The 27970-nt window shown below is 45.3% G+C and overlaps 1 protein-coding gene across 1 annotated transcript in view; it reads left to right on the top strand.

Moving 5' to 3' along the window:
- The window catches only part of CAGE1 (cancer antigen 1), a 1568844-nt gene that overhangs the window by 592 nt on the left and 1540282 nt on the right, over positions 1 to 27970 (top strand). The gene's annotated exons all lie outside the window — the stretch shown is intronic.

The following is a 27970-nucleotide window of genomic DNA, read 5'->3' as shown; positions in this document are numbered from 1 at the left end:
ATCTCGATTTACCTACTCTTAAATACCGAATCATACCGATTCGGTATTTAAGAGTAGGTAAATTGGAAGTAGGCAGATGTAGGTAATTTTTCTTTTTCAATTACCGAATCTGTAAGATTCGGTATGTACCGAATGACCTTGAAGCCCATAGGAATCAATGGCAAAAACCGATTCGGTAATTACCTAATCGGTAAATACCGAATCCTGCCAGGGGGAACGGGGTGTCACTTTGACACCCTGTAGCACCCCAATGTCAGGCTTGTGTGCCATGTGGCAAACAGACATGCCCTAAGGGCATGTCTGTGTGTCACATGGCACAGGTTTTAATGCACAGATGTGCATGTACACCTGAATTCGTTATTTACCATGCAATAGTATTACATGGTAAATAACGAATTCTTAGGAGCCTGTGGCACTGTTTAAAGCGCCACCTACATCTGCATTTACAGATTCGGTATTTTTACAGAGTCTGTATTTACCAATTCGGTAATTTTACCGATTCGGTAAATACAGATTCGGTAAAAATACAGAATCTGTAAATACATGCCCCCTACATTGGAAAAGGCATTTACCGGTCGGTAACGGCCGAATTCGGCTGTTACCGACCGGTAAATGCCTACCTACATCGGGGCCCTAGTCTTGTTAGAGCATAGAATGTGGATTTAAGAATGTACATAGGCGATGTAGAATGCTTTGATTACTCTAGGTAATCCCCATTACTCTTAGTCCTACTTGTCCTCGACCCAGTCATCACACATGAGGTATTCCACAAGACAGGAAACAAAACAGGAAACGCTTTTTAGGCTCCACCCACCCTCCTGTCAGGTTCTATAACATACCTCACCACCAGAAGCACATCCTGACATACCACGCAACAAAGGCCTGGAAAGGGAGGGCGGGCGGGAAGTACGACTGGGTCGAGGACGAGTAGGACTAAGAGTAATGGGGATTACCTAGAGTAATCAAAGCATTACCTCTACGTCCCTCCTCCTCGACCCAGTCATCACACATGAGGCATACCAAAGCAACCCCCCACAAAGGCCTTTGGCACACCACAAACCAAAACAGACCAGGCACCAAGGAGTGCAGCAAGTGAAACGTTTAATAACAAACAGAATCAGACAGAGGGGGGAACCCCCACAGCTTGCAACACACCAGAACCAAAATTCGTCCGTCCAGACAGAGCACAATTCAAGCGATAATGCCTCCCAAAGGTGGATTCGGACGCCCAAGTCCCCGCCCGACAAATCTCCTCAAGGGGAACCCCATGGAAAGCAGCCCACGAAGCAGACACACCCCTGGTGGACCTCGCCTGAACCCCCGAGGGGCATGGCAAATCAGAGCCCTGATAGGCCAACGAGATCACAGCTTTAATCCAGCGACCCAAAGTGAGACGGGAGGCAACCTTACCCCTACCAGCCAAACCAAAGGTCACAAAGTGGGAGTCAGAAGACCGAAACACAGCAGAACGAGCAACATAAACAGACAAGGCACACCTCACATCCAAAGAATGGAGCAAGAGGTCAGAAGGCGAGGAAGGAGAAGGACAGAGAGAAGGAAGAACCAACTCCTGAGAAGAATGGAAACGAGAACGAATCTTAGGCAGAAATCCGGGATCCAAAGAGAGGACCACCACATTGTCCAGAAAACGCAAAAAGGGGGGAGAGCAACGCAAGGCCGTAAGCTCGACCAACCTCCTTCAGAAGTAACAGCAACCAAAAATGCCACTTTGAAAGACAGGAACTTGAGGTCCACGGACTCCAAAGGCTCAAGAGGAGGGGACTGCAAAGCACCCAAAACCAAAGAAAGATCCCAAGGAGGAACCGGAGAGCGGACAGGAGCAGAAAGAGAGAAACTCAGAAACAGACGGGAAACCAACAACCCATCCGAAGGCAGAAGAGAAGGCGGATCCCGAAAAGCCTGAATAGCAGCCCACTGACCCTTCAAAGTGGACAGAGCATAGTGTTTTTGAAAGCCATCCCAAAAAAATTGAAGATCGGAAGAAACAGCACAAGAGGCAGGAGACAGGCCCAGGGCAGCACACCAAGAAGAAAAAGAAGCCCAGTGCTTGGAATAAGAGGCCAAAGTGGACTTCCGACGAGAAGCCTGCATCACAGTGATGAGGTGGTCGGGCAAACCCCGGACCCCAAGAGACAGCCGTTCAACCTTCAGACCGCCATGGTGAGAGGAACCAAAAGGGAGGGAGACGGGGACCCCAGAGGAGACGGGCAGCGGGGCAGAATCCACGGAGGGCCCACAGCCAGACCCAGCAGCAGAGGAAATCAGGACTGGCGTGGCAAATAAGGGAGAACAGCCACCACCTGAGCCCCCACCCGCTGAACCTTCAGCAAGAAAGCAGGAATCAGAGGAAAAGGAGGGAAGGCATAAAGGAACCAAGGGGGCCAGAGGATCGACAATGCATCCACCCCCCAAGACTCCCTCTCTCCGGAGACCGGGAGCAGAACAGGGGAAGCAGGGCGTTGGACTGGGAAGCAAACAGGTCCAGCACTTTAGTCCCGAACCTCCGGCAGATCAACCTGAAAATCCGAGGGACGAGACACAGGGAGAGAGAGGACGGGAACCTCAGACTCAAGGAATCCGCCATCACTTTGTCCACACCCCGACTGTGCAGAGCAGAGAGGGCCAAAAGATGAAGTTCCGCCCAACTCGCAATCGCACATGCCACCAGGTTCAGGGAAAGACAGCGGGTACTGACCTGGTGGTTGATGTAGGCCACTGTCACAGTGTTGTCCGATCTCACCAAGACATTGCACCCCTGAAGACGAACCAGGAAGAAGCGAAGCACCCTCTCCACGGCGGACAGCTCCTTCCAATTGGACGACCGGCGTGACTCCGACGGAAGCCAACGAGCCTGCACCGCCCAAGGAACCCAAAGTCGCACCCCAGCCCGATGCTCTGGCATCCGTGGTCAACACCAAAGGGGGAGGGGGGTGGAACCACATTCCCTTCGACAGATTCGAAGAATCCAGCCACCACTGCAGAGCAGACACCAACTCCGGAGACACAGGTACAGGAACCGAGAAGTCCCGGGCAGGAAAGCGTACCCAACGCTGAACATGCCACAACAGCGGCCGAAGATGAACCCTGGCCCAGGGCACCGTGAAGACAGTGGCAGACATGTGACCCTGAACCACCAGCCACTGCAGGAGAGGAGCCAAATCCCGGGAAAGCAACCTCCTCAGCAACGACTGAAGACGCAGAATCCTGGACTCCGGGAGAAACACTTTGCCCAGAATGGAGTCGAAAATGGCCCAGATGAAGACCCTCCGAGTGGCAGGCACCAGGTGACACTTCGGCAAATTGATGAGGAAACCATGATCCTCGAGCGTACGCATGGTCAAGGAAAGGTGGCGAGACAGGACCTCCAGAGATGGAGCCTGGAGCAGCCAGTCGTCCAGATATGGAAACACAGCCACCCCCAGGAGATGGAGGTGAGCCACCAAGGGAGCTGCAACCTTGGTGAACACCCTGGGGGTGGACCGGAGACCAAAGGGAAGGACGCAGACCTGCCAGTGAGGACCCTCCAGGTAGAAGCGCAGGAACCACTGATTCCCCAATGCCATTGGTATATGGAGGTAAGCATCTTGGAGATCGAGAGAGGTGAACACCCAGCCCTCCTGGATTAAGGGAATCACCCTCTGTAAAGTCTCCATTTTGAACGGGATCTTCTGTACAAACAAGTTCAGGGCCTGAAGATTAATGACCACCCAGAAACCACCCGTGACCTTCGGGACCACAAAGATGATGGAATAGGTCCCCAACCCAAGCTCCAGGGGGGGACAGGGACAATCGCCCGCTTGTCGGACAGAACCCGAACACCCTCCAGTAACGCCAGACGGTGAGATGGGTCCAAAGGCAACGGGGTCACCTCAACACCGGAGGGAGGAGGAGGAGACAGCAATTCTATCCGGTAACCCCTGGAAAGAACATCCAGCACCCACTGGTCGGAGGTCGTCAGCTGCCAAGCAGGGAGGAACAGCCGCAGTCTCCCACCAACCGCAGGCGGACCACCAACGAGACCGGGCACCGGAACGGCATAGTCAGGAACGTTGTGGGCCAGACCCCCCATCCGGCTGGGCTTCTTCTGGAACCTAATCGGAAAGGACCTACCAGCACCCCTCTGGCCCTTAAATGAGGACTGCTGAAATCTGGAAGGCTGGCGAAAGGACCGGGCATTCGAGAAGGAGGTACCCTTCTGAGAAGGATGATGACGGAATGACAAAGAATGCTTCCTCTCCTTAAAGACCTCATGCAGCCTATCCTCCAGAGCGTCCCCAAAAAGATGAGTACCAGAAAATGGCAACCTCAATGCCATGGAACGTTGAGCCGCATCCGTCTTCCAACCCCGCAGCAGCAAGTTCCGACGGGCTGCAACAGAGGAACCACAAGACATAGCAGAAGCCCTGACAGAGTCAAAGGCGATGTCAGAAAGGAACTCCGTCTGATGCTCCATAGATTCCAGCAACTCCGGACAACTGCCCCCCTCCTCCATCGTGGAAAACAAAGTCTTAAAGTCAGCCAGCAAAGACTGAGCAACGTAGGCACCATACACCCCTGAACGAATAGCGAGGTGAGAGCCAGCATAGGATTTCTTCAGAACAGAGTCCATTTTCTTATCCACGCCATCCTTCAGGATATTATCATCCGCCATAGATGGCCGACCCACCAGAGAAGCAACACTCTGATCCACCTGCACAGAACCGGGCAAGGCAACCTCCATATCCTGCAAAGGATAGAGCTTCGACATAAACCTGGGCATCGCATTATGGTCCGGTCCGTCCATTCTTTCAGGAGAACATCCATCACAAATGGGTGGGTAGGCATGGAAGAAGCAACAGGCTTCCAAAACTGCGGCAGAACAGAGTCCCGGGAGGTGCTGGGCACAAAGTCATCAGGGAAACCCATATTCTCCCGAACATGAGAAAGAAGGTCAGGCAACAGTTCCCTGGTAAATGTACTTGCCCTTGAGATCCACCGTACCCAAGGAAGACTCATAAGAGGAACCAGAAGAAGAAATATCCGAATAAAGGTCAGCAGCAGCCTCAGAGCGACCCCCAGCACCCTTCTTGGAAGCCGAATATCAGAAAATGGCTCCAATATCAGGCGCTCAAACGTTTGGTATCATCCAAACTGGTATGCTTCGCAGGAGGAGCAGAATCCCCACTGTCCAGGGAAGAAGAGGAAGACCGAACAGGAGTGACATGCTTTCTCTTCCTATGGTGTTTCCCCATAGCGAAGGAGAGCCTCAGCAAACAAGCAAACAGAGCAGACTTGGGACGCACAGCCTGCACCACAAGCAACTCCACAGAAATGAAACAACCACCAGACTCGCGCCAAAATAAAAGAAAGCAGCACTCACCCATCAGCTGATTTCCAGCGGCAAAAGGAACGAGATAGAAGGAGGAGCCTGCAGACGAGCCCCCAAGTAGCGTCCGCCGAAGGAAACATCCGGAAAGCAGAGTCCGACGGCAAAATGATGACGTCACAGTGCCAAAAGCCATCGTCCAATCCGGCAGGAAAGACAGGCACCCGGATCCCAACCAGGTGCCGAACAGGCGAAAGGCAGGAGAGGAGCCCAAAGCGACCGGTCCCGCCCGTACTCAGGAGCAAATTGCCGAAAGGAGCCCACAACCGCCGACCACAGAGAAGGAATCGGAATCCACGTGCAAGAAAGAGAGGCCACCGCCATAGAAGTCCATGAAGAAAACCGGGGGACCCGAGAAGCCCCGCAGCCCAGGTCCCCTGCATCCAGGGGAAGTCCAGGAGGCCCAGCAGCCAGACTCCCAAATCCCACGAAGGTCCACGAGCACCCCCAGAGTCCGGCAAAGGAGGAAACCACAGGACAGGCGTAGCAGGTAAGCGCCCGGCACTCACCCAAGCGTCACCCATCAGTATCCACCGACAGGAAACAAACAGGATGTGCTTCTGGTGATGATGTATGTGATAGCACCGGACAGGAGGGTGGGTGGAGCCTAAAAAGCGTTTCCTGTTTTGTTTCCTGTCTTGTGGAATACCTCATGTGTGATGACTGGGTCGAGGACGAGGGACGTAGAGTTAATTAGTATTTAACTTAGAATGTAGAATGTACATGTTATTATGTCTTCTCTGGGATTGCTGCTGCAAGCACCCTTTTTAGTTCTGGCTAGAGCCAGCACATGCACTCCTCTGCGAGACAATTAGTAGGGGCTTTAAAAAGTGCTACAAGTTGCTTTGGCTGGCCTAGCGCTTGCGTTTTCGCGACCGTGCACGTGTGCAGCCGCCATCAGCCTCCCTTCCAGCTTCCAATTTATTATTCCTCCCCCGCCACAGGCTCCTCGGTCGCTCACCCACCCACTCAACATTGTGACCAAATGTTTTACACGGATTCTGAAACAAAGACTTGTTTTTCTGTCACTTAGAAATGTGGAAGATAACCCAACGCTGCTGCTAAATGTTGCCTTTCTTTGGAGGTTGGTTTGTAAGGCATGCCATCCTGTAAATACTTTTTGGAATCATATTGGCCACTTTGAATGAACCCTTTATTCCTGTATATATTCATTTAAGAGCCCCAGTACCTTCAACAATGGTGTCCTACTTCCTGTGGGTGGGATCAGATAAGCATCAGCTTCCCGAAGAATAATTTATTATTGTGGGCAAATGCATATGTCTGTAGTTCCTAACATCCAACAATTTACCAAGGGTTAACCAAGAATTAAGGGAGTCACTCCTGCGTTGTGTAGCATGCAACTTTAATAGACGATTCTGTGAGTCAAATGACTTGCACAAGTGGAATTGTTTTTAGGACTTGATAAAACCAAGATGTCTTGCATGAATAAGTGGACTGTGCCATTTTAGAATTTATACAGTTTTCGTTGTCAATTGAAATTGTTCACAAAATGCCTAAAAGTGAAGGGTTAAAACAGCCTATCTCCTCAATTAATATACATTTTTCTGTTGTGATGTCATGAATTGATGGGTCTTTCATGGTTTATGATGTCACTTACCACATATTTCCGAAAGACATACAATCTTTAATTATTTATGCAACTTCAGTGATTGTTTTTGAGTGATTACTTGGTGGTTTTTGCTAATTGAGTTCTCAATAGCAATCTTGAGCGCTACCTGCTTTTGGGTATTGTCATATTGCACTCAGGCTTTCCATCTATCACTGTAAATTAAATCCTGACCCTACTCGCCACTAAAGAGCCTCTCACTCTTACAGACTTTCACAGACACTCTCTCACAGACACTCTCTTACAGACATTCTCTCACAGACACTCACAGATGCTCTCTCACAGACACTCTCTCGCAGACTCTCACAGACACTCTCTCACAGACATTCTCTCACAGACACTCTCACAGACGCTCTCTCACAGACACTCTCTCACAGACTCACTCTCACAGACTCTCACAGACACTCTCTCACAGACATTCTCTCACAGACACTCACACAGACACTCTCTCACAGACTCACTCTCATGGACACTCACGGACACTCACACAGACACTCTCTCACAGACTCTCTCACAGAGTCTCACAGACTCTCTCTCACAGACACTCTCACAGACTCTCTCTCACAGACACTCTCTCACAGACACTCTCTTACAGACACTCACACACTCTCACACACTCTCTCACACACTCTCTCACAGATTCTCTCACACTCACACAGACTCTCACACTCTCACAGACTTTCACAGACACTCTCACAGACACTCTCACAGACACTCTCTCACAGACTCTCTCACAGACACTCTCACAGACTCTCTCACAGACTCTCACACTCTCTCTCAGACACTCTCACAAACACACTCTCTCATAGACACTCTCACAGACACTCTCTCACAGAATCTCTCACAGAATCTATCTCGCAGACACTCACACAGGCACTCTCACAGACTCTCAGACACTCTCTCACAGACACTCTCACAGACTCTCACAGATACTCTCACAGACTCTCACAGACACTTTCTCACACTCTCACAGACCTCTCTTACAGAATTTCACAGACACTCTCACAGACTCCACAGGCACTCTTTCACAAGCACTCTCAGACACTCACAGACACTCTCTCACAGACTCTCACAGACGCTCTCTTACAGAATTTCACAGACACTCTCACAGACTCCACAGGCACTCTCTCACAAACACTCTCAGACACTTACAGACACTCTCTCACAGACTCTCACAGACACTCTTACAGAATTTCACAGACACTCTCACAGACTCCACAGGCACTCTCTCACATGCACTCTCAGACACTCACAGACACTCTATCACAGACTCTCACAGACACTCTCTCACAGACACTCTCACAGACTCTCACAGACACTCTCTCACAGACTCTCACAGACACACTCTCACAGACACACTCACAGACACTCTCACATACACTCTCTCACAGACACACTCACAGACTCTCACAAACACACTCTCACAGACACCCTCACAGACACTCTCTCTCAGACTCTCACAGACACTCGCATACACTCTCATAGACACTCCGTCACAGACTCTCACAGACACTCTCTCACAGACACTCTCTCACACTCACACTCTCACAGACTCTCTCTCACATACTCTCTCTCACAGACACTCTCTCACAGACTCTCTCTCACAGAAACTATCTCACAGACACGTTCTCACAGGACTCACTCTCACAGACTCTCACAGACACTCTCTCACAGACATTCTCTCACAGACACTCTCTCACAGACTCACTCTCACAGCCACTCTCTCACAAACTCTCTCACAGACACTCTGTCACAGACTCACTCTCACAGACACTCTCTCACAGACACGTTCTCACAGGACTCACTCTCACAGACTCTCACAGACACTCTCTCACAGACATTCTATCACAGCCACTCTCACACAGACACTCTCTCACAGACTCACTCTCATAGACACTCACAGACACTCTCACACAGACACTCTCTCACAGACTCTCTCACAGACTCTCTCACAAACTCACACATACTCTCTCACAGACACTCTCACAGACACTCTCACACAGACACTCTCTCATAGACTCACTCTCATAGACACTCACAGACACTCTCACACAGACACTCTCTCACAGACTCTCTCACACACTCTCTCACACACTCTCACAGACTCTCTCTTAGACTCTCACTTTCTCTCACAGACTCTCACAGACACTCGCACAGACACTCTCTCAGACACTCTCACAGACTCTCTCACAGACACTCTCTCACAGACTGTCACAGACTCTCACAATCTCTCTCAGAAACTCTCTCAAATACACTCTCTCATAGACACTCTCACACTCTCTCACAGACACTCTCTCACAGACTCTCTCACAGACACTCTCCCACAGACACTCTCACAGACACTCTCACAGGCACTCTCACAGGCACTCTCTCACAGACTCTCACAATACACTCTCTCACAGACACTCTCTCAAAGACACTCTGTCAAAGACACTCTCTCACAGACTCACACTCCCTCACAGACACTCTCACAGACTCTCACAGACAGTTTCTCACACTCTCACACTCTCTTTTACAGACACTCTCTCACAGACACTCTCACAGACATTCTCATAGATTCTCTCACAGACACTCTCTCACAGACACTCACAGACACTCTCACAGACACTCTCTCACAGACTCTCACAGACACTCTCTCACAGACTCTCACATACACTCTCTCACAGACTCTCACACATACATTCTCTCACACTCTCTCACAGACACTCTCTCACAGACTCTCTCTCACTGATTCTCTCTCACAGACACTCTCACACTCTCTCACAGACACTCTCTGACAGACACTTTGACAGACACTCTGACAGACACTCTCTCACAGACACTCTCTCACAGACTCTCTCTCACAGACTCACTCTCACAGACACTCTCTCACAGACACTCTCACAGGCACTCTCTCACAAACTCTCACAGACACTTTCTCAATGACTCCCACACACACTCTCTCAGAGACTCTCACAGACACTCTCTCACAAACACTCAACACTCTCTCACAGACTCTCACAGACACTCTCTCGCAGACTCTCACAGACACTCTCACAGACACTCCCACAGACACTCCCACAGACTCTCTCACTGACTCTCTCGCAGACTCTCTCACAGACTCTCACAGATACTCTCTCACAGACTCTCACAGACACACTCAGACACTCTCTCACAGACACACTCAGACACTCTCTCACAGACTCTTACAGACACTCTCTCACAGACTCTCACATACACTCTCTCACAGACACTCTCTCACAGACTCTCACAAACACTCTCACAGACACTCTCTCACACTCCCACAAACACTCTCTCACTCCCTCTCACAGACTCGCTCTCCCACTCTCTCTCACTTAGTGACTCACTCTCACTGACTGAGTGACTCTCTCACTGACTGACTCTCTCTCTCAATGACTGACGGACTCTCTCTCACTGACTGACTCTCTCTCTCTCTCACTGACTCTCTCTCACGGACTCTCTCTCACAAACTCTCTCACTGACTGACTCTCTCTCACTGACTAACTCTCTCTCACTGACTGACTCTTTTCACTGACTGACTCTTCACTGACTGACACTCTCTCACTGACTGACTGACTCTCGCTAAAAGACTGACTCTCGCTAAAAGACTGACTCTCGCTTAAAGACTGACTCTCGCTCACTGACTGACTATCTCACTGACTCACTCTCTTTCACTCACTGACTGACTCACTCTCTCACTCTCATTCACTCTCACTGACTGTCACCCTCACTGACTGACTCTCTCTCATATCTAAGGTAACAAAAATGCTTCTGACACTTCTTTATTATAACTTTTCAGGATGCTGCAAACTTCTGTACAGCACAGCTTAAGGAGATAGGTAAAGTCAATATCTCTGGCTAAACACTTATTAGTTCCCAAAGGCGAGACCTATTGGCTATGCCAATGCTTGTTACCCTGTGCTACTTGGCTTGAATAAAGAAGATTAACTTTCAAGGAACGTTTCTAGCGTGCTTATTACTACAATTTTCTCAACGGGCTGGCGAAGGACTCATCTAGTGTATCTAAGCAAAACAATTTTTTTGCGCACTGAATTGGAGTTTGCCCAGCTCCGATATCGCCTGCTTTCAACTGAACTTCACATCGGACTACGGAAATCAACTAGCGAGAAGCATAGGGGTCGAGCTGAGAGGATTTGAATGGACAATTCCGTTTTAAAGTATGGGCAGCGCCATGGTTGCAGGCCCTACTTACAGTTACCTTCAGCGTGCAAGTTTCAAACCCCGCAGGCATCGCGCTCCAGCATTCTGTCTCCATGGTTTCGTCTGGTATGTGTGGCACCGTGCTCCTCCATGCCTTTTCCATTGTTCTCCTCTGAAGCCCATCATCATCTGACTAGTGACCTCACCACGTGATTCACGCATAGGTCAAATTACATCAGCGCATCCAAAGTCACGCACGGCGGCCATTTATAAAAAATAAAATGTATGCTCATTTGAGTTATTCAGAGCGCATCGGCACTTGTTCCACGACTCTGCATTCCTTCGAGAATTCAAGCTGACGTGTTTTTGCTTCACATTTAAAGGGTATTTTTTTTTCAAATTATTCACGTTTTCATGGGTGTTTTGCAGCACGTGATTACTCACCTGTTGGAAACTTTCAAGCAATAATTAAGAGTACATTGTGACTGGAATACTTTCCCTTTCGTGTTTTTTCTTCTCTCTTCTTTTCTGCCTGTGTTTATCACCACTATTTGATTTTGATTAACCCCTTCCATGCTCATGACGAGCTCAGCTCGTCATGCAGTACACTGCTTGTGTGCTCATGACGAGCTGAGATCGTCATGAACAATGGGAAAGAAGGATCTGCAGCACAGAGGATGAATTGCTGTAGCATTGATGTGGTTAATACTTTTCGGCGTGGGTATGTCTACAAATACAAGTACAAGTACCAACATGCCTACAAGTGCAAGCACAGCAACTGGTGATGTTAATGGATCAGCAATTCATAGTAATACGCCAAAGGAATTTTTATCCAATCCAGGGGAACCACTGGTATCGTGGATTGACTGGAAAGAGTACTTTCTGAGTTATATTGCTAATCTAGAAGATATTAGTGGATTTTTTTTTTCTTGAAAGGAAAAAAGGATTCTGATGTATTCGTTAGGTCTAGAGGGTTTACGTTTATACAATGAATTACAAAAGCATGAGAGAGCTGAGGGAGATATGGATGTTTTTAAGTCGGTTTCATTCAACCAATTTTGACAAATGTCCAGCTAAAACTTTTCTAAGTATATAGAATGCGGTATTGTTAATCACTTTGCCAAAGTTTGTAATAGGAAAGGTAAAAAGGAATTACGATTCTCCTATTAACATGACCAGAGAATCAGGATTTCATTAAAGACACGGAGGCTAACATTATGCATACAACTTTTAATGCAGTCCAAGCATAGCCGCATATGTCACAAAGCAAAAGTTCCAACTTAGAATACATATGAACCAACAATAGCATGAATCACTAGGCAATCAGCCTCTTTTAAATGTGGTGCCAGTGAGAAAGGAAATGTCCAAACAACTCCAATGAAACCAAACTTGAAGAAGGATGACGGAAGAATACACCATCCACGATTGATCCACCAGATGTGGAATCAAGAAGACAAAATCAAGAGAAGTTATCTGCAAAGCAAAGAAAGGTTGCTAATAAATCCCAATAAAAATATTAAGGATTTGAATATTAAACAATCAGCTAAATAACAGTCCTGAAAAGGAAAAGAATGTACGTAGTCCTGCAAAGGAAAAGAATGTTAGCTTGTAAGTAAAATATTCAAATAAGAATATCATATAAAATCAACCTGTACCGTATTATATCATATAATCAACCACCCAGGGAAAGGGTGGGAGGGATCATGTTAGCCTCCGTGTCTTTAATGAAATCCAGATTCTCAGGTCATGTTAATAGGAGAATCGCAATTTCATTACAAGACCGGATGCTACCATTATGCATGTTGGTAGCCATGTAAAACAATATCAGACATGTGAGATACAGGTTTGCAATAATGATGAGCAAAGGTTCTAGAATTAGACCAATCAGCAGCTTTTAGAATATCATCTAACTTACCACCTCACCAGAATGACTTACTGGCCATTGCGCCTCTAATAGAATGTGGTTTAAAAATATTCAGATTGATTCCAGCAAGATTCATGACTGTCTTAACCCATCTAGCAATAGAGGAAGAAGAAATTCCTTTGTGGGGTTTAACAAAAGAGATGAGTAATTGAGATACATTCAAAGGACGAAGAGAGTTCATTCTAACATTGTATTCTTTCATACATTGAACAACACAGAGTTTAGTGCAACTATCAAAACGAGGATAGAAAATAGAATCTGACATAGTTTTTGTTCTTCTATGTATTTCAAAATTAACCTCAAACATATCATAAGATCTATAAGAAATATCAAGAGCTTTAACATCAGAAACTCTTCTGCATGAAATTAAGAAAAGAAGAGTAGCTAATTTGATAGAAAGATTCTTCCTGCTGAGAAGAGAATTAACTGGCCAAGAACAGAAAAGGTCAAGAATTAAATTAACAATTAAATTAACATTAGATCTGTAACTTAAACCTCTGTCGAATTGTTCTCCAAGAAAATTAACTATATCAACAATAGGTGCCTCCACAGGATCCAAGTCCCTTTCCAAGCACCAACGTGACCAGACTTTCCAAATGTTGTTGTACTGGTAATGTGTCCCAGGGGCCCACGACTCTCCAAGGAGAGTTGAAGCTGTTGACAAAAGTCTTGCGAGATCGTTAGATCTCCTGACACCTTCCAAGCAAGAAGGTTCAAATTCCCTGTCTGAACAAGAGGGTGGGAAAATCGTAAGTTAGTTCCAGAGCTGTTGGGAACCATGCTTGGGATGGCCAAAACGGAGTTACTAGGACAATTGAGGAGTGTTCTTGTCTCACTTTCTGAAGGAGTCTCTGGATCATTGCGAATGGAGGGAAGGCATAAGCGTTGATCTTTTCCCAAGATTGGAGAAAGGCATTCACTGCTAGAGCACCAGCAACGGGCATCCAGCTGAAATAGGATACCAATTGGGTAGTCAATCTGCTCGCAAATAGGTCTATTTGAAATGGGCCCCAGAAATGATTCAGGGAGTTGAAAACAGAAGTGTTGAGTTTCCAGTCGCTGTAATCCAAGATTAATCTTGAATTCCAATCTGCACAAAGATTGGATTTCCCGGGAAGGTATTCTGCTCTTAGAGAGATTTTGTGTTCTAGGCAGAAAAACCAAAGCTTCTTTGCTAGATTGGAGAGGTCTTCTGACTTGGTCCCTCCTAGACGGTTTATGTAAGCGACGGCAGACATGTTGTCCATTTTCAATATGACTGATCTTCCTTGAAGAAAGCGTTTGAAGCTCATTAGAGCATAAAGCCCTGCAGTTAATTCTAGATAATTGATGTGGTGCAGGGACTCTTGCTGCGACCAAACTCCTCCAGTGTTCTGGTTCTGTAGACAAGCACCCCAGCCATGAAGGCTGGCATCCGATTCTAGAATAAAATCTGGTGCTGAACCAAAGATCGCTCTCCCATTCCATGCATCTAGATTGTCTAACCACCATGTTAGTTCTAAGATTGCTTCTGGGTTTAAGGAAATTCAATCTCCGTTCCAAAGACCTGACCTGAGAGCTCTTGCTTTTATTCTCTGAAGGGCTCGATAATTCAGGGGTCCCGGAAAAATGTCCTGAATGGAAGAAGATAGAAGGTCCAAAAGTCTGGCTAGTTCTCTTAGGGTGAGGTTTTTTTGTTTCAATACATGCCTTATCTCCTTTCTGATTTTAGCAATCTTCTTGGGAGGGAGGAGAAGACATTCTGTTGTGTCTATTGTGAAACCCAGAAATTCCATCTTCTTTGAGGGAATAAGAATGGATTTTTCCCTGTTTATGATAAAACCCAGACTTTCTAAGAGGTCTATAACTGTCTTGAGATCTTTGATTATTTGAGCATAGTCTTGAGTAAGAATCAGGATGTCGTCTAAGTAGATGATGAGACAAATACCTTTTTCTCTTAGACATGCGGCAACTGCTCTCAGTACCTTGGTGAAACACCATGGGGCAGAGGAGAGACCGAAGGGGAGAGCCTGAAATTGAAAGAGATGGTTTTTCCAAACGAACTGAAGAAAGGGTTGGTGTTCCTTTGCCATGGGAATGGTAAAGTAGGCATCCTTCAGATCTAATTTGACCAGCCAGTCTCCTTCTAGTAAGAGGTCTCTGAGAAGATGGATGCCCTCCATCTTGAAATGTCGGTAGAGAAGGAATTTGTTGAGTTCTCTGAGATTTATAACCAGTCTCCAACCCTTGTCTTTCTTTTCCACAAGGAAGAGAATACTTATGAATCTCATAAGTTCCATGGGAACTTCTAAAATTGCTCCTTTTTTTAGCATTGAGGAAATTTCTTCCTCTATGATTTTGTTCTTGATCTTGTGTAAGGGGAATCGGTCTTGGAAGAGAGTTCTGGATTGGAGTCTGGATGAAATCTATTGAAAAACCGAGAACAGTGTTTAGAACCCAGGGGTCTTGTGTGATAATTTTCCAATTGTGGTAAAAGAATTTTAGTCTCCCACCCACTTTTGGATTCAAAGAAAGGGAAGGGGAAGCTGTACTCACTTTGAGGGGTGGATTCGGCAGGTGCTCCTCTCGCTCGGAATCCTCTTGAGCGGAAACCTCTTCCTCTGGGTGGATAGAACTGTGGTTGGATGGGTGGTTGGTATCCTCTACCAAAATTGCTTTATCTAAAGCAGTAAAGGTCGATACATATTTGCCCAAACTTTTTATTAAATCTTCTCCAAAAAGTAAACCTTTTGGATTAATGGAGGTTTCCTTTTCAGCCATATCGATTAGTTTAGGGCTAATTTTAGTGAGGACCACTCTTCTTCTTTCACAATTAAGTCCCGCATTCGCGTTGCCTAAGAGGACTAGTGCCCTTTGGCTCCACCCCCGAATGGAGTGTGTATCAAGAGGGCAGCCATTAAGGTAACTCTCCCCTGCTGCGTCGATTATTTTTGTTAGGGGACCTAGAATGCCGAGAACTTTATCTTGGCAGATCTTAAGCGATCTTTCCAGGCCTTTACGCGGGTCTCTCCCTAATTTAAATAGGTAGGTAATTAATTCTGGGTCAAGTTTCGGAGTCTGACAAACTTTACCTTCGATTGAAGGTCTGGTACACTCTGCTCTTAAGAGATTGCGAGTCTCTCTTTCTAAAGGATTTCTAATCCATTTAGTTATGAATTTAGATACGTGCTCGTGTGGGGTCCACTAAGAGCTTCTAGGGTGTTTAATGTTAAAAAGGGAGAACATCTCCTCACCCAAAGGGTCCAAAATACTATCCTTAGAAGATGAAGGACCATTAATATCATTTAAGAGAAAGGAATCAATATCTTGATCATCGTCATCAAGATCAAGAATATATTCGTCAGGAGATTCTGAGCCATCATCAATATTAATAGGATCATTGTCTAGAGCACTTTGATGAATTGTGCCGCGAGGGACACCCATTAAATTTGTGCCGCTAAGGACACCTTTCAAATTTGTGCCGCAAGGGACACCTGAGGCAAATGAGGTGCGAGGACCTCCTGTAAAACCTGAGGTGAAAGGAAAAAAGGATTCTGATGTATTCGTTAGGTCTAGAGGGTTTACATTTATACAATGAATTACAAAAGCATGAGAGAGCTGAGGGAGATATGGATGTTTTTAAGTCGGCTTCATTTAACCAATTTTGACAAATGTCCAGCTAAAACTTCTAAGTGTATAGAATGCGGTATTGTTAGACACTTTGCCAAAGTTTGTAATAGGAAAGGTAAAAAGGAATCCAAAAGCAAAGTAGCTTGTCTGCATGAGTTCCAGTGATGAGGAAGTACAAACTCAAATGATCACAAAAAAGAAGGTGGCACTGAATATTTCTGATACTTCCTCGTCCAAACCGTTGTGTCATGTTTCTTTGGGTGGTGTCTCCGTCCAACTTGCTGCTGATTCAGGCTCTCCTTACACGATTGTTTCCCAAGATGTTTGGAGTAGGCAGTTTGTACCTAACATTGGTAGCTGGCTTGAAATCAATGCCATATCTCCAGAAAGCTTTACAGGAGATAACATTGTTCTCTTGGGTTTCAGGATTTTGGTCTTTTGGTTTAAAGGTAGACACTCTACTGGTAAACTGTATGTAGCTAAAGAAGAACCATCCGTTTTGGGGTGGAAAGAGCAGAAAGACCTGAATATTATCCTAGACCCTAACAGCAAAGAGCAAGTCCTCATCTCTTGCGAAAGTGAAAATACTAAGAAGTGGCTTTTGGAGGAGATTCCGTCAGTTTTTTCTGGTGGTATGGGAAAACTAAAAGGGTTTACTCACCAGATACGATTGAAGGAAGGTGCCATTCCAAAAATTCATAAAGCACGTAACATTCCTTTCATAGTCAGAGATGAGGTAAAAGCCGAATTGGACAAGCTATTAGATGCTAAAGTGATTGAAGTAGTGGAGAGCTCGGAATGGGTTTCTCCATTTGTCGTCGTTCGCAAATCTAATGGTAAGGCCCGTTTATGTGTTGACTTGAGGTACTTGAACAACAACATCTTAGTTGACCAATTCCCTCTTCCTAGAATTGATGAGATGTTGTCCCTCACCCGGCATGCTAAGTGGTTCTCCACCTTGGATCTGTCTGCAGCGTACCATCAAGTGGTTTTAGACACAAAAAGCAGGCATCTTACCACATTTTTTACTCCTTTTGGATGTTTTACATTCAAATGCATGCCCGTTTGGGTTAGCGTCTGCAGCAGCAGTTTTCCAGACGTTGATGTCTAAACTTTTCAGTCACATTCCAGAAGTTATCTTCTTTCAAGATGATATTTTAGTCATGGGAAAAAGCAAAACACACCATGATGCTACACTGAGAGAAGTTCTCATGATTTTAAAAGATAATGGTTTGACTGCCGAAAGTAGCAAATGTAAATTTGCTGAGAAAACTGTCACCTATTTGGGGCATGAAATTTGTGATAGTGGAATTAAACCTAAAACTAAACTTGTGGATGCCATAATTAATTCTCCTGCTCCAAAATCATCAAAAGACAAACTTAGGTCTTTCTTGGGTTTGGCTGAATTTTATTCAGTTTGTTAACCATTTTTCTAAAAAAAAACGTTTGAAATGCGTCAATGAAAAACGAAACCACGTTTGTTTGGAATGATGCATGTCAAAATGCGTTCAATGAAATTAAGACTGCCATTGCCAATACTCCTCCATTACAAGGTTTTGACCCGTGTGCGGATACCTTTGTCACCACGGATGCTAGTGGCACTGGGTTGGGTGGTGTGTTATCACAAATGTCTTAGCACGGTATGGAAGTGGTGATAGCCTTTGCCTCACGTTCCTTGTCCCCCACTGAGGAGAAATATTCGGTAATTGAACAGGAAACATTAGCATGTGTTTGGGCTATGGAACATTTCTGAAAATTCATTTGGGGAAGAAAGTTTATTCTTCGGTCCGACCACAAGCCCTTAACGAAATTACTCACCACTGAAGGCTTATGCCGGGCTTCTGCAAGAATTGCAAGGTTATCTATGAGGTTAAAAGATTTTGTCTATGGGGTACAGTATGTTCCTGGTGTTAAGAATGTGATTGCTGACTTTCTGAGTAGATTGTCTCTGCCTCTGAGAGAATTGGACAACAGTTCATGGAATGATTATTGTTTTGCCAGTATTTTTTCAGATTTGTGTAGTTTGCATATGGAGGAATTGAAACAAGAGGTTGAGAAAGATGAACTTTTACAGTTAGTAAAAGACAAAATCACCAATGCATGGTCTATTGACTGCAAAGTTAATCCACTCTTGAGAGCATTTTGGGAAGTTAAGGATGATTGAGTCTGGATGGCAACTTTGTGTATCGGGTGAAAAAATCATCCCTCCCAAAGGAATTCGACATCTGATTGTACAAATTGGCCATGAAGGGCATCAAGATATTTCTAGAACTAAAACTAATATCAAAGCACTGTATTGGTGGCCTAGAGTGGATTTAGATGTTGAACGATCAGTTTGTGATTGTATTAGTTGTGAATGTGCCGACAAATCCCAGAAAACACCTAGTGCTCCCATGTCTTCATTAGGGTGTCCCAAATTACCTTGGGAAGAAATTGCTTTGGACATCATGGGACCCATAATGTGGCAATATAGTAAGTGCAAATACATTCTAGTTCTGGTGGATTTATTTTCAAGATGGATTGAGGTAGAAGTTGTTGATAATGTTGATACTTCATCGGTTATTTCTTTTCTTGAGAAGTGTTTAATCAGGGAAGGTTTACCTCGCTCTTTTCTCACAGATAATGGCGCTCAATTTAAATCAGATAGTATGAGGAAATTTATGGAGGCTACTGGCATTGAACAAAGATTCACAGCTCTGTACCACCCAAGAGGTAATTCAGTGGCTGAGAGGGTTAACAGAGGTCTCAAAGGTGTGTTACAATTAGCTAGAAAAAATTACAAGAATTGGAATGATTAATTGAATACATTGATTTGGTCCGACAGAATCACTACTCACGGTACATGTGGTAAAAGTCCATTTGGACTTATGAGAGAAAGATTTCCTTACTGCAAGATTAATCCTGGTTGGATGGGCAAGAGTAGAAAGTATGTTTGGGACAGTGTGTAGGTTAAAGAGTGTATTTACAATATCCAAAGTAGGAACAAAGCTATTTTGATGCTAAACATGGCACTAAAGAAGTGCTTTTAAAGGTTGGTCAACTTGTTAGAATTAAGAGTGGCAAAAAAGTAAGTAAGACATCACCCCATTTTTCTGAATCCTAGATCTATCACCAAAGTAATGCGTAATACAATCATGTTGGATGATGGTAGTGTTCACCATATGAGCCGTGTTGCTTTAGCGGGACAACATCCTGTCAGTTCTGATAAAGTTCCCAAAGAAAAGGGGAATGGTGATTACTGGTAGATTAATCCGGAAATTAGTGTGCCCATCAGTGTGTCCACTGCATCTACCAATGATCATATGAGTAATCTTGATCAACATGTCTAATGCTACTACCAATGATTGTGACTTGGAACCCGGCCTGTAGGTGGTTGACTTTGATGTTCAACATGTACCTGTACCTGTGTGTCAATCCGAGGCTGGGGTGAAACTGAAAACAAAGAGAGATCCACTAGATGTGGGACGTATTGTAACACCTAAAACTTTGCACGATTTTATTTGTGACTAAACGTGCGCCTCCTCTTTGGGGTGTTCTGTTTTTCTTAGATTAAGTAGTGTTTTTTTAAATGTTTTTAAAAATTTGTTTTGGAAGGAGGATGTGTAGTATCTAGGCCTTGTTAGAGCATAGAATATAGACTTAAGAATGTAAGTAGGGCATGTAGAATTAGCATTTAACTTAGAATGTACATGTTATTCTGTCTTCTCTGGGATTGCTGCTCCAAGCACCCTTTTTACCCTGTGCTACTTGGCTTGAATAAAGAAGATTAACTTTCAAGGAACGTTTCTAGCGTGCTTATTACTTCACACTCCCACTATCCCCTTGACACAACATTTCTGTGCAGCTTCTCTGTTAACCACGTGTACTCCTTTTCTTCCCACACCATTCTTAATTCCTTCACTGTGTTTTCACGCACCATCTTTCTCTTTAGCATCATGTTTTCACTCTCCTTTTGCACGTACATTGTTTTATTTCTCCACTTAACTGGCTGCCCACACAATCCATCCACACACCCATGAGCAATGCAATTTCTTTCCCTTTGGTGCTGTGAATTTTTTGACATGTGTATACTCTCCCCTGCGCCAGCCCCTGTTAGTGCAGGGATGGAAATTCTGTGACATGACCGAAGGTGAGAATTATGATTTCTATTCCAATTGTTTTCATGAGCAGTATGTTAAAAGTGCATAAAACTAACTAGAGGTTCCATGAAACATAATATTATAAACTATACCCACACGACAGTTACTGCACCAGTCTGTCACACATTGTCCATAAGAGGTCCTATTTCTAACACCTCTATCCTTTGCTGCTTCTTCTTGGATAAGTAACCTGCATGCTTGACAGTGTTCTTGTAGCTGGATAGCTTTCTTTTGCCTCACACTTGAGCTTTGCGTTTGGTGTTGCTTGTGCTTTGTGACCTAACCCTGTTTGGGGCAGAGATTGTTTATCCTTATTACAGGACTGAAGCCAGGAGTGCTGCCAACAGTGGGCTTCTATGCTCCCTGTTAGGGTGTGGCACACACCTGTAGCTGTCCTGGATGGTGGTCATTTAAATTGTGGTCCTCTGTGTAGACACATTGCTCCAAGCTGAAACCGCAATCCTGCTCAGTTTTGGCCCTCAACATGCCTGTTATGCCTCTGCTATAGTCATTTTTAAAGGGACTGTAAATAAAGTTGCGCCACCGCCTCAGAGAATATAACTCTGTTGGCATCCTGCTAATAATGTGCCCAGCAGTGCTTCCCTCGCCTGACTAACCTTGTGCGTAGCACATCAAAGTACTGGTACTGGGCACAACCAATTTTAAACATTGGGAATTGACACAAGGTATTTGGGTCTAAATAAACTTTTCTGAATAATATTGGAAGGGGGTTTAGTCTGATTGTGCCCCACAGGTCTTTCATTGTTTGTGGTGTTAGCAAGGCAAGGACCAGAACCTGAGTAGCCCTTCTGGATAATTCTTGCAAATAATCTCTGCCCTCATCCAGGCCCAAATGTGTCATGAAAGCCTTTGTAGGTCCCTCTACTAGAAGTTCTAAAAGATTTATAGATCAGAAGCTCAGTGGGAGGCACCCCATCTTGGATGGAGGGCCCCTCTTCACCAAAGCAAAGGGAGAAAACACACAGAGTATGTTTAGCCTGAGCCACCACTTCAGGGGAACACACAGCGCCTGTGCACTTGCTACCCCCACCGCTACAGCCACAGCCCCCACCTTCACCATTGCCATCGCTGCTGGGAGGTTGGAAACTACATCTCCCAGCGTGCCTTGTGGCAGGGACGCAACGCCAGAGGACAGGACGCGCCAGAAGGCGCCTCAAAAACACTCAGGGCTCCCGCAGCACGAAAAGTGCGCAGACGTGCCTAGGCAAAGCCAGGACCAAGGGCGGGCCCATCCACGCCTGTCGGAGCCCGGAGGAGGCTGGGCTGGGCCATCCCTCTAACACCGGGACAGGAGATCTTGGCTTTACAATTTTCAGGTACTGTGTTTTTTTTGTTTCACTTGATCATTAATGCAAGTCCCAGTGGTGTTGTCTATTCCTGCCTTTGCTATGATCAAACGCAAGGGTGTTGCGAGAAGCTAGGACGCTTTCATTATCAGGGCCGAATCAATGTTCAGCCACCAGATAGAGTTGACGGAGAGGCGACTCTCTATAGAACCGCTATCCTTGCAGAGGCGCTCCTCACTAGGCACCAACAATCTGGGTGGTGCCCCTCATTCCCGTTTGTCCCCAACATCACAAGGCCAGCTTCAGTCCTTCCCCGTACCGGATCTGGAAGCATTTTCTATGGACACATTAAATGGGGCAAGTATTTCTACAAGGTCATGGATTTCTAAAGCTCCAAATGAGGACAAGCCGAGAGAGTCACCAGTGATGCGAAGGAGGGATGCGGGCACCCAAAAACGTAAACAGCAAAAATGGCCCCGGCACGCTAATCAAAAGGTGTTACAAGCTAGTTTCAGGGATGCTGGGGACGCTGTCATTGGGGAGAATATTCTGGATATTGCTCTTGTACGGATCCATGAACGAATTGTTACTAGTTTGCCACATTTCGGGGTCGCTTAGAACACCTGGACAGTGTCAGGATTAAATTGTTCGACCGCTGCTAGGGCTGCAGAAGGTCCAGGTCTGGACATGTCATACAAAACAGCCATAGCCCCTTTAGAGAACGTACTGGACAAAGTTACAGTTATCGAGAATCTATTAAGGAAAGGCCAGGACACAGGTTCCGACAACCCCTCGAACAATCTCCCAAAGATAGCATTGATTGATGGTGAGGTAGCTCCTCTTGCCCAGCCTGGTACCCCTCAAAATTTCATCAAAGCACCCGCAGGATATAAGAGCACTTCATATAATCCGTAACGAGGCCACAGCTCTTAACATGTACAGAGATCGTCAACCAGGGAAAGCCAAGGGGGGATTTAACTTTGAAAATAGGGTCCCCGAGTATAATAGTAACATATCTGACTGCAGAGCCACTGTTGGTAGGCCTAGACCTGATATTCAGCGGCCTGATATTGATCAAGGGTGGGTCGGCCCTCTGAGGCAGCCACCCAACCAGACAACAGATGTGGCTCTTTCTGTTAATCAACCGTGTAAGATAGCCTGGATCTTCCTCCGGAATGTTGTCCCTATGTTGTCATTCTTACTAATGTTCCGTAGCTTCAGGTTAATATTCATGAATCAATAGGCCAGCTAAAAAATAAGGTTTGTCATTGGCTATCCCACTCGTCTGTGTATGATAACACAGGCTACAAAGACATCCTAATGGTAAGAAGGGTAGGATGAGTAGGCACCATACATAAGACCATTGACGGAGATTGTGTTGTTATTAACTGTCATAGCCCGGATCTGGCAGGGTCTATAATTAGGACTAAGAATAACACTTCCAGAGGGGGTCCAGGCCATGGGATAAGTATAACGCTGCTGTTTGTTTTACAGACACCTTATACCTAGCATCCCACCATACTCACAAAATCCCCAACCAACTTGTCTCGACTAGTTCAGAAAGGCACAATTCCCTACTGAAATCAGCAATAGATACAAGGCGCTATCAGTTATGGACAAACTAGATTGGCTGGAGCCTGGTAACGACGTCCTCGTGACACCTCAGGGTCCCGTTCAGGCTGGTCTGTGTATGGAGGCACATATATTCTCCCTCCCTAATACACCAGAGAGTTTTATCCCAGATAGTCCATCTGACAGTAGGGCAAACACCACAATCACAACAAGGCCAACCCCGTTCTAAGTCAGTCATGTAAGGGAGGGTCCCTTAGTGATCAGCAGTTATATATCCTCTCATGCAACGTTGCAGAACTATGTTTTAAACTCACTAACCCTGAGTGGGGTACACTTGTGGATAACTGTCATCATGGGCCTCTTCCAAGAAACCTGGGCTATTGAACCGATCTACCGGGTGGGTATCACCTCCTTTAGCATAGAAGCAAAGCAATCATCATCTGGCAGACCTGCAGGAGGCATATTGATTTGGATCAAAACAACACTTGCCTGTAAAATAAAGCGCTTACATTTAGACTCCCAGGAGATTCTGGCCATTGACATGGCTTCGCCTAAAGGGGATTTCCATGTCAGGATTTTCTACATTTATAATAGGTTTAAAAACCCACACAAACCCTCAGACACCATGACAACGCTTATTAATTACCTTGAAACAGATAATAATGAATGTCCCCTCATAATAGCTGGAGATTTTAATACCACATTTGAGTCGGTGGATTATGTGCAGGATTTAGTTCGGGAGGAGGAAGAAGTTAGAGGTATCAAAAGGCTCCAAATTCCAACACTTAAAAGATCTACTTGTGTAGCGCAGCAAGTCCTATCGCTCACTATAGCTCAGGGAGTGCAGGCATGTAATGAGAGAACCGTCTCAGACACTAGTGCTGACCATACATTTAAGAGGGGGAGCTCTAGGAGTAGAATAGATTACATCTTGTTTGATCTCGATCTTTGGCCACAAGTAAGAGATATGGCTATTTTCCACCGAAATTATAGCGTCCACAATGCCCTAATATTAAGCTTTTTGAGGTTACCCGTTCTAAAGTCTCAGCTAAAATCTGCCTAGGGCTCAGGTAGTAACAAATAACAACAATTGGAGAATTAAATGGGCTAATGCAATTGCTGAAGGTAAGCTTCTTCCGGAAGGTTACGAAGAGGTGGTGCAATTTTTCGTGAAGATGTCTAACACCACCTTAAATGATGATGCTATCCTAGGCAGCTACCAAGATCTCTCGAATAATATCTCGCCCTATGTTAGAAGCCAGGGAGGGCCACTTCCTCAAAAGCGTACAAACGCTGCCTGGTACAATAAGGAATACAGGAAGTCAAGAGCAGAACTCATGGAGGCAGTAAAGGAGGGGATGAGGCCCAAGATACAAATTACAAGAAAGTCCTGTAAGAGCATCCAACGGGAAGCCAAACGTAATTGGGAAAGAGAGAGCTGGCGCCACCTTGTTGAAGCATCCAGGCTAAAGGATTGCCGGATATTCTGGCATCTCTTCTCTAAGGGGGTTATTTACCAGGTAGATGAAAACTATTTCCACTTACAGCCCCATATCTGGGAAGAATACGCATTCAAAATTGGGCAGAGGACAATAACATACTTTCGCACTTACAGGCGGGGTTCAGAATTGCCAACTGCACTCTGGATCAAGTGTTTCTTTTTTAAGCTCATTTGGAAAAAGGTTAACCTTAACTAAGGACACCTTTATGTAGTATTTGTCGACCTTAAAACAGCCTTTGACTCCATCGATCGCACTAGACTCTGGTCTACCCTGAGAAACATAGGCTTTCCCCTGCCCTACTTCACCTTCTAATCAGGTTACACCACGATAATTATGCCAGAGTCAGATGGTGTCAAGATGGGAGGCTGACTGGGAATATTTCAATTGGGAAAGGAGTGAACCAGAGGTGCGTGCTGGCCCCAACAATGTTTACCCTTTTTGTGAACAAGCTAATAAATTAGTTTTACGTTTGTACCGCTTTTGCCTACCACAATAGAACACTGACCGATCCATTGTGACTTCTCGTAGTATATGTTTTTGTCTTATGTCATTTTTTCTTGTGCTCTTATAAATTGGTTATAATCTATTTTTGCACTGAAATTATTATCTGTATGAAAACTGAATATATTTGGACAGAAAAAGAAAACAAGTACCTATCTATTTAAAAAAAAAAAACTTTTGTATATCATTATATATTGTGTTACTCAATTCACTATAATATATGTAAGGTCGTATAATTGTTTGTAGTTGTATTCACATTTGTGTTTGAGAGATTTGGCACTTATTAATATAATGTTTGCTATAAGTATCTTTTCCAAAGCGTTTGTGGAGGTGACCCACCGCAATTGGGAGGCAAACAAATTCCTTCACTTTTGTCTGCTGATGATACGTTATTGTTATCTAAAACCCCAAGTGGCATCCAGAACGGTTTAACTAAATTTTCGTACGCTTGCAAATCCAGGAGCTTAAACATTTATTCCACGAAAACCAAATACATGACTTTTAACCCCTATAAAACTGCCAAGGGGAAAGTGCTGTTGGAAGGCCAACCATTAGAGCAGGTTAGTGCCTTGGATTATGTAGGCGTTAGAATTAGTGACAACCTGGCTTGGTCCCCTCAAATTCTGAAAAGTGCCCCAACACTCCAACACGTAGATTGTGCGTTAGGGCGAAACGTTGAACGTTTGGCTCTTTTCACTATCTCCCCCATGTTGGAAATACATAGGGCAAAAGGCTTGGGAGCAGCACTTTATGGTCAGAACTCTGGGATCTCGAGGATATCAAGCAATTAGAAGTTGCTGAAAACAAATTTTTAAGAGCTCTTCTTAATGTTCCAAAGAACACATCGCTACTGCCACTCCGACTCGACCTTGGGCTAAAATCGATCTCCCATTGTGCTGTCCTGAGAGTGCTTTTGTTCTGGGTAAGACTCTGGACTAGCAACCCAGAAGTACCCGTAAAAGATGCCGTGGAAGAATTACTATCGCTCCAGAAGAAATACGGTCTCCTGCCCTGGTTTGGGAAAGTCAAGGGGTGGCTCTTTAAACTTGGGTTGGGTATAATGTTATGTTATGTTATGTAATTGTATTTATAGAGCACCAATCACCAGAAGGTCTCTAAGTGCTATAACATGAATCCGAAGGTCCAGAATCCTTTGGCGCAGCTATATTCAACAAACAGCAAAGTAAACGTATCCAAATGCCACTGTGAACAGGAAGGTCTTAAGTCTCCTCCGGAACGGTAGTAACATGGCTTCCTTATGCATACCATCCGGTAAGTTGTTCCAGATCTGGGGGATAGTAACTGAAAATGCCCGGCCTCCTTGAGTCGTTCTATTAAAACGTGGGCAGACTAACAAGCTAGACTCTGACGACCGGAGACAGCGTCCAGGCGCATAAGGCCTCAGGCAGTCTTTGATGTATTTGGGTGCCTCTCCATACTGCGATTTGTGTGCAATGCACAGCCCCTTAAATCTAACCCTTTGCTTAATGGGAAGCCAGTGTAACTGTTGTAGCAGAGGGGTGGCATGGGCTCTTCTTGGCAATTTATAAATCAACCTTGCTGCATCGTTCATAACCACTTGGAGTTTGCCCTGGAGTTTTTCGGGAAGCCCAGTGTAGACTGCATTGCCATAGTCTAAGCGTGACAAGATTAATGCCATTACGATCGTCTGCATGGTGGAAAAATACAGCAGGGTCATCAGTTTTCGAAGTTGCCGCATCAAGCCAATACAGCTCCCCATAACAGCAGACACCTGGCTATTTAGAGTTAATCCAGTGCTTAACTTAATACCCAGGCTCTTCACTGCTGGCACCGGTATTGGGGTGGTGCCCAGCTCTTGAGGCCAAAAAAGTCTGGACCAGTGTAAGACCCCTGAAGTAAGAGAAAGCACTTCTGTTTTATCTGGATTTACCTTCAATTAATTAGAGGTCATCCAATTCATAGAGAACCGGAGAATATTCTGGACATTACGCTGTGAGTCGGGGGTGAAGCAAGTGTTACCTATATCTATAATAATGTCTTCAACCTTGGTTAAGAAGAAATCCTGTATCTTGTCACAGTCAGCCTAACTGACGACCGTCCTTGGTTCTTTCAGATGACTCAGCTCCCTGAGTACGTTAAAGGTCTCTCTGAGTATCTATCGCCTCGCTGATCCTTACTTCATAATGCACAGATTTGGTTATGATAATTGAAGCTTTATAGAGGGTCAATTTTCCTTTGTATGCCTTCTTCGAGTCTGGAT

This window comes from Lissotriton helveticus, chromosome 4_1, assembly GCF_964261635.1.
Source record: "Lissotriton helveticus chromosome 4_1, aLisHel1.1, whole genome shotgun sequence".
In the NCBI taxonomy this organism is placed as follows: domain Eukaryota; kingdom Metazoa; phylum Chordata; class Amphibia; order Caudata; family Salamandridae; genus Lissotriton; species Lissotriton helveticus.
The sequence above is the reverse complement of the archived record's forward strand: the minus strand, read 5'-3'. Positions and strand labels throughout refer to the sequence as shown.